The 7,847-nt window shown below is 37.2% G+C and overlaps 1 protein-coding gene across 2 annotated transcripts in view; it reads right to left on the bottom strand.

Moving 5' to 3' along the window:
• Positions 1-7,312, bottom strand: part of LOC107753902 (rap guanine nucleotide exchange factor 4-like) — a 24,015-nt gene extending 16,703 nt beyond the window's left edge. Inside the window, exon 1 of one of the 2 annotated variants that reach the window (XM_016570177.1) lies at positions 7,170-7,312. The gene's annotated coding sequence lies outside the window, so the exon portion shown is untranslated. Of the gene's footprint in view, positions 1-1,142; positions 1,559-7,169 lie in introns of those variants that run through there. The other variant, XM_016570176.1, reaches the window with a different exon arrangement.
• Between the last annotated feature and the right edge of the window lie 535 nt (positions 7,313-7,847).

Raw genomic sequence — 7,847 nt, 5'->3', positions numbered from 1 at the left:
ATGTTGAAGGTGTCTGAATATATTTTGGTTTGACTGTATCTATTTGATAAATGAAGTTAACCAACTAACATTATACATACCCTTTTGGTTTCTGTACCCAATATTTAAAAAATTTACAAATGTAATAAAAATATAGGTATCGGCATCGGTATCGGCAAGTACCAAAAATAAAAGTATCGGTATCGGGCGAGTACTGGAAAAAGTGGTATCGGTGCATCCCTAATTCAAACGCAGTACCACAGCCCATGCTACTCTAAGGTGTTGTGTTTCCATTAAGTAGAAGTGACAGAGAGTCCAGAGAACATTCTGTATGATAAAGTGAACTGAATAGAGGGTTACAACTGGAGAGGTTGGTTTTCTTTGGCCACTGATTTGAAGTCTTCAAACAGGCTTTGTCCCATTCACACAAATGCACTTTGTATATCCTGTTTCCTTCCTGCTTCCTGAAGCGTAAACAAAAGCTAACTTTTCTTAACTTTTCCCATCCCCCAGACACATAATACATTGTTGCTCATTCCAGCTGCCATCCCCCAGACACACACACACACACACACACACACACACACACACACACAAAATAATACATTGTTGCTCTTTCCAGCTGGCTGCCTTCACATAGGTTAAGTAATTCAGCCAGGGTTATGCAATTAACAGCATATAAGCACACAAAACAAGTGTACTTCCTCCCTCATTGCCCGGTCAGGCGGTGCCCCCTGCAGCCTGGCACAGAACTGACCCGGAGAGACAGAAGCCCCTCAGCATTCAGCGCACATCCTCGGCTTTCAGCAGCTGATATTCACCTCACACTGCTGGCACAAGGACAGGGCCTCTTTATCAAGTCATGACTACAATACTACATTCTCAAACATCAGATGTTACGAAGGTACAGAAGAAAAGAGCATGTATTAAAAGGCAGAACCATGATTTGCACCAGTAAGAATCAATACTGTTCTTATCACTGCCAAAAAACACCTCTGACATCATTAACCTCAAAAACCACATTGATATTGATGCGGCTCAGAACCCAGTGCTGCTGGTACTAATATATCTATAAGTGTGATTTCTTGATTATAAACTATGAAAATAGCATAAAATCTCTGTGCGTGTGGTATAATTAAAGACACGGAGCCAATGGTACTCACCCTGGTAAGAGTTTGTGGAGTGTAGTCCGACAGGGATGTGATACTTGGCTACTTCCTAAACCCGGCCAACTTCCCAGCATTATCCAGCAAACACTCCTGTGCTTTCCAGTCAGATGCACAAAGACATGAAATCAAACCCGCACACCCTGACGCTCCAGTTACACACGTATGGATAATGTGATCCAGTGTCTGCTCTTTGGATCTTTCTGGCTGAGCATCTGACTGGACTTCAGTTGTCGTTGCCAGGCAATAGCTGCGACCAATCAGAGAGCCGCATTCACTCAATTCACACTGTACCACAGCATTACACATGAGTGAGGGAGAGGGAACTATGGGCTGCTAAAAGGCTCTCAAAAGCTTGGGGCTTTATCAATTATTTAGGGTATTAAATTGTATTTACACTGAACAGACAGCTAAGTGTGTGTGTGTGTGTGTGTGCCCTGCAGCTGTAGTGAAATCACAGTTATCACATTAGAGAGGAGGGTAGTCTGTCTTTGAGGATCAGTTAGTTCAGCCCTTTTCCAGTCAGGTATACACTAATATAGTTTTATGATATTAAGAGGACCCTGTTTTGTTGCATATTACAGATCAAGTCCAATCCATTTGAACTGTCTGTCAGTCTAGTGTTATTTTAGTATTATTTGTAGTATTTTTTTAAATGTTAATTTAACTTCTTTCAGTTTTCATTTTAATTTAAGTTTACCTTTTAGTAATTTTGCTTTTGTATAGGCGTAGTAATGTGCTTTTGTCCTTTTTATAATTTTTTAAAACATTTTAAATTGTTATGTTCTTTATTTTAATAATTCTATTTAATTTTCTATTTTATTATTTTATTTCAGTTTTAGTTTGTAATTTGGTTACACTTTATTTCGATAGTCCACTTTAGACATTCTACCTCATTGCCCGGTCAGGCGGTGCCCCCTGCAGCCTGGCACAGAACTGACCCGGAGAGACAGAAGCCCCTCAGCATTCAGCGCACATCCTCGGCTTTCAGCAGCTGATATTCACCTCACACTGCTGGCACAAGGACAGGGCCTCTTTATCAAGTCATGACTACAATACTACATTCTCAAACATCAGATGTTACGAAGGTACAGAAGAAAAGAGCATGTATTAAAAGGCAGAACCATGATTTGCACCAGTAAGAATCAATACTGTTCTTATCACTGCCAAAAAACACCTCTGACATCATTAACCTCAAAAACCACATTGATATTGATGCGGCTCAGAACCCAGTGCTGCTGGTACTAATATATCTATAAGTGTGATTTCTTGATTATAAACTATGAAAATAGCATAAAATCTCTGTGCGTGTGGTATAATTAAAGACACGGAGCCAATGGTACTCACCCTGGTAAGAGTTTGTGGAGTGTAGTCCGACAGGGATGTGATACTTGGCTACTTCCTAAACCCGGCCAACTTCCCAGCATTATCCAGCAAACACTCCTGTGCTTTCCAGTCAGATGCACAAAGACATGAAATCAAACCCGCACACCCTGACGCTCCAGTTACACACGTATGGATAATGTGATCCAGTGTCTGCTCTTTGGATCTTTCTGGCTGAGCATCTGACTGGACTTCAGTTGTCGTTGCCAGGCAATAGCTGCGACCAATCAGAGAGCCGCATTCACTCAATTCACACTGTACCACAGCATTACACATGAGTGAGGGAGAGGGAACTATGGGCTGCTAAAAGGCTCTCAAAAGCTTGGGGCTTTATCAATTATTTAGGGTATTAAATTGTATTTACACTGAACAGACAGCTAAGTGTGTGTGTGTGTGTGTGTGCCCTGCAGCTGTAGTGAAATCACAGTTATCACATTAGAGAGGAGGGTAGTCTGTCTTTGAGGATCAGTTAGTTCAGCCCTTTTCCAGTCAGGTATACACTAATATAGTTTTATGATATTAAGAGGACCCTGTTTTGTTGCATATTACAGATCAAGTCCAATCCATTTGAACTGTCTGTCAGTCTAGTGTTATTTTAGTATTATTTGTAGTATTTTTTTAAATGTTAATTTAACTTCTTTCAGTTTTCATTTTAATTTAAGTTGTAATTTTGCTAATTTTGCTTTTGTATAGGCGTAGTAATGTGCTTTTGTCCTTTTTATAATTTTTTAAAACTGTTATGTTCGTTATGGGTTACACTTTATTTTGATAGTCCACTTTAGACATTCTATTAACTATACGTAACTTTGTAACTACATGTCAACTACATGTCAACTAATTCTCAGAGTAGACTGTTAGGGTAGGTTTAGGGTTAGTAGAATGTTGACAAAGAAAGTGTTAGAAGATATTAAGCAGACAGTCTACTAATACTCTACTAACTGCTAGTTGACATGTAGTTGCAAAGTTACTTACTTTTAATAGAATGTCTAAAGTGGACTATCGAAATAAAGTGTTACCTGTAATTTTAATTTGAACTTGTTTAATTAGTTGCCAAGACAACATTTCTACTGTCCATTTGAGTTTTTTAATTTTTTCATCTAATATTTAATTTAATTGAATTTCAATTCAATTACAAAATTAAAAAAAAAAAAAAAGTTTTAGTTTTAGTTAACAATAGCTAAATAGTTTGTTACATTAAATATTATATTTGCTTTTAAAATTAATTTGTTTTATATTAAATTTGTTTTTAAATTTTAAATTGTATTATATTTGTTGCAGTGCAATCACCACATGCCAAGTTTAATGATAGGATCTTAATAATGTAATACTTAGCCAGCACAACTAATAAATGTTGTTTACTTGGCATATACTTTTCAGCTTTTAATGAGGTGTAAAATCTGTAGATGGGCTGTGTTGTTAAATATATATGAGTTTATAAGAACATTTTTATGCCATTAGTATTGTTGAGAGTTCAGTACACATATTGTGATTGAGGCTGATGAGTTTGAAAGGGTTTGAAATGGTGGACGACACACATATACACAAATATACACACACACACACACATACACACACACACACACACACACACACACACATACATACACATACACTACTCATATACAAACAAAAACACTGTTATAAGCACTCGCCTGAATAAGAGGGTTTACGAGAGAGAGAGGAGGAAAACTGTAGAGAGACAGAGAGATCTTCACCCACATTGTTCCACTGATGCAGCAGAGACTGATATATAATTCAGCTGCGCGTGCGAGATATGGTCACATATGGTCACTAGCGAGCTGTGAGACACGGGTGATACTGTCTACACACACAGCGCTAATGACAGAAGCCTGACAGCCTCTGTGTCTTTCACACACTGAGTCACACTCACTTCATCTTTAATGTCTAGGATCAGAAATGATCAGCACATTAAAGTCATAATAGCGCTGAAGACAGATTCTTCAGAAGAAGCAGGTGTCCACAGATATAGTAACTCTAACCATGTTGGCAAAGCTGAATTTTCAGCATCATTACTCCAGTCTTCAGTGTCACATGATCCTTCAGAAATCATTCTAATATGCTGATTTACTGCTGAAGAAACATTTCTTATTATTATCATTGTTGAAAAGAGTTGTGCTGCTTAATATTTATTTGGAAACTGTTATACATTTTTTTCAAGATCCTTTAATGAATAGAACGTTCAAAAGATCTGCTTTTGTAACATTATATACTATTTATTACGTAGTCTACATGTGTGGTTTATATGTCTTCTGAAACCAGGCAGTAACTCGTCCACTCAATAACTCTGAAATCTATACCATATTTGAGCACAAATGACAAGTTCATTCCTGATAAGTTTGACCTGTCAAGTTGCTCATTATTGGAATGTACATTAACATAGATGAGAATTGAGAGTTGGAGGACGGTTTTCAATGAAATATCAAATATGGTCTTTGTATGGGTTTAGAAGTCTTGAAATATAGTGTATGAGTCATATGGACTACATTATTGTAATTTTACAGTGATTTTTTGTCATTTTTTGAACCTCAACAGCTTCTGTCCCCATATAATTGCTGAAAAGAAAAAGAGCAGCCACGTTCATTAAAATATTTTAAGAAAATTAGGATGATGCATATAAGCAGAAGCATATACAAAGGCCGATAAATATTACATTTTTTATGTTATCATCTTGTTTTTCTTATAATTCAGGTTTACACCTTCAATAACAGCCAATAAGACAGTAGAAGACTCCTCTGAGGCATTATTGAATGCTGCAAGATATGAGATTCCATTCATATCAAGAAAAAGGCTTTCTGAGACGGATTGAAACCCGTTTTTTTTTCTTTTTCTTTTTCTCATGCTGGAAAGATTTAAGCATGAGGACATGCAAAAACTACTTTATCAAAGTGTCTGTGTAATGCGTTTTATCCATACGATCCTAAGCACACTCAAAAGCTTCTAACTGGGAATTAACAACTATGCTAAATCCATTTAAGCCAATGAATATGGATATCTTGCCTTTTATTTATTTATTTATTTTTTTACAATATCCCAGTGCATTTTCTCCCAATTCTCTGCTAAGTTAATGAGACAAACTTCAAAAACTAACACATGACTCCTGAATTGATTATCACACACACACACACACACACACACACACACACACACGTTTGTTTTTGTGAATTGTGGGGAACACACACACACAGGTTTGTTTTTGTGAATTGTGGGGACATTCCATAGGCGTAATGGTTTTTATACTGTACAAACTGTATGTGCTATTGCCCTACACCAACCCTACCCCTTACTGGAAACTTTCTGCATTTTTACTTTCTCAAAAAAACTCACTCTGTATGATTTATAAGCGTTTTGAAAAATGGGGACATGGGGTTATGTCCTCATAAGTCACCCTCTCCTTTTTAATACCTATGTCATACCCATGTCATTATACAAATTTGTGTCCTCATATGTCACAAAAACGCGCGCGCACGCACACGCACACACACACACACACACACACACTATCTGAGGTAAAAATTTCAGCCCGTTGGTGTTGTGTGGGTGGGGGGGTCTAGGTGCCCTCCGCAGAAATAGAAATAGGGGCACCTAGATCAGACCGAAAGGGCACTTTATCGTCTGCATTAAAGGGGCAGGGGCTTGAGCACCCCCCACCCCATTCACGCAACTGTATGACTGTGCTGAACAGCCCAGAGGAACCGACCGAGCTGTTAGCAGATCAGAGAGCGCCCCCTAGTGTTACTGATGCTCAGTGAATACTACTGAAAAAGTGCCTTACAAACACACTGGCTATGTTCAGAATGGAATAGGGGCGTAATGCTGACAGGACTTTAGGTGTATAGCCTATAGCCTACTATTAAAACACACACACACACACACACACACACACACACGCACACAAAATTAGGTAGAATACTATGCAGTATGCAATAATTAACAATTGCATACATTTTTGTCACATGACTTATACTAGGCAGCCTAAAAAATGAATGAGTTGAATAGTATAAGTAGTATAAGATACATAATAGCATGCAACATTTTTTTTCACATTTACCTTAAATCATGTTTAATTAAACATGGTTAGTTTACATTTTAAATCCAATTTTACTTAATAAAATATTACGCAGCCTAAAAAACCAATGAGTAGAATAGTATGATTATGTAGAATAGTATGCAGTTTGCAAAAAAATAAAGTAAAAATAGGTAGCTTAAATAAATAAATGAATAAATAGTCAATAAATATGTATTTAAAATTGATATCACTTAAAAGAACAAATTGTATACTGCATAATTTGGCAGCTGTAACATAGCTATTCCATGCATAAAGGAAATAACTGCAAATATAATACTATAGTATGGTCGTATGCCATTAAAAATATTCAAAACTCAAGATGCCAATATTAGTCATATTGTTCATTTCTGCCACACTTAGTCACTGAATTACATCAACATCACACAGCCTCTCTCCAAAACCCTGCCTTCCAAAGACTGGAAACTCAATTTCAGCGGCCCATGGTCAGATTCTTTTTAACTTTTTACAGTCATTTTAGTTGTAGCTGTCAGCAATATTCATCACTTACAGCAGCTGTCATGAAAATGCTCAGTAACACCTGCACACAAACTAACCTCCCACAGGGTTTTAAACTCCCTCTGTTCGATGCGCAGAAGTTCACTGTTCTCTCGGCTGACAATCGTGGCATGCCGAGGAGTGTTATCCAGAATTGACTCTCCAAATGCTGTCCCCACTCCCAAAGTACAGATCGTTACAGCATCCTACAGAAAAAAGAAGAAATATTAAGAAGAGTGGAAGACAAACAGAGGGAGAAAGACCATGATAACATATTTGCAAGGTAATTATAAAGATCTACAGGAATAGTTATGCTGATTTGTCCAAAATTAAATCTGTGCCATCATCACTGTGCAGTGAATGGGTGCCGTCAGAATGAGAGTCCAAACAGCTGATAAAAACATCACAATAATACACAAGTAATCCACACCACTCCAGTCCATCAATTAATGTCTTGTGAAATGAATGTAATAAACTAGTCCCATAAAACTGCTTCCTGAAAAATTTGTCTCAACTGAATCAGAAGAGAAATCTGCACATATCAATCACAGTTTACAAGCAGAAACAATCCAAAACAGTTATAAATAGAAAGTGTTATTATGGACTTTTGGCCAGTCTAGAAATGACAGTTTAAAGTTAAAATGCCTTAAAGATAAATTTGTTTCTTACAAACATGCAGATTTTCACTTCACAAGATATTAATTGATGTACTGGATTCGTGTGGATTACATGTGATG

The sequence above is a fragment of the Sinocyclocheilus rhinocerous genome, unplaced genomic scaffold (assembly GCF_001515625.1).
Source record: "Sinocyclocheilus rhinocerous isolate Xijiao unplaced genomic scaffold, SAMN03320098_v1.1 scaffold2666, whole genome shotgun sequence".
NCBI lineage: Eukaryota > Metazoa > Chordata > Actinopteri > Cypriniformes > Cyprinidae > Sinocyclocheilus > Sinocyclocheilus rhinocerous.
This window is presented reverse-complemented; position numbering and strand designations above follow the sequence as displayed.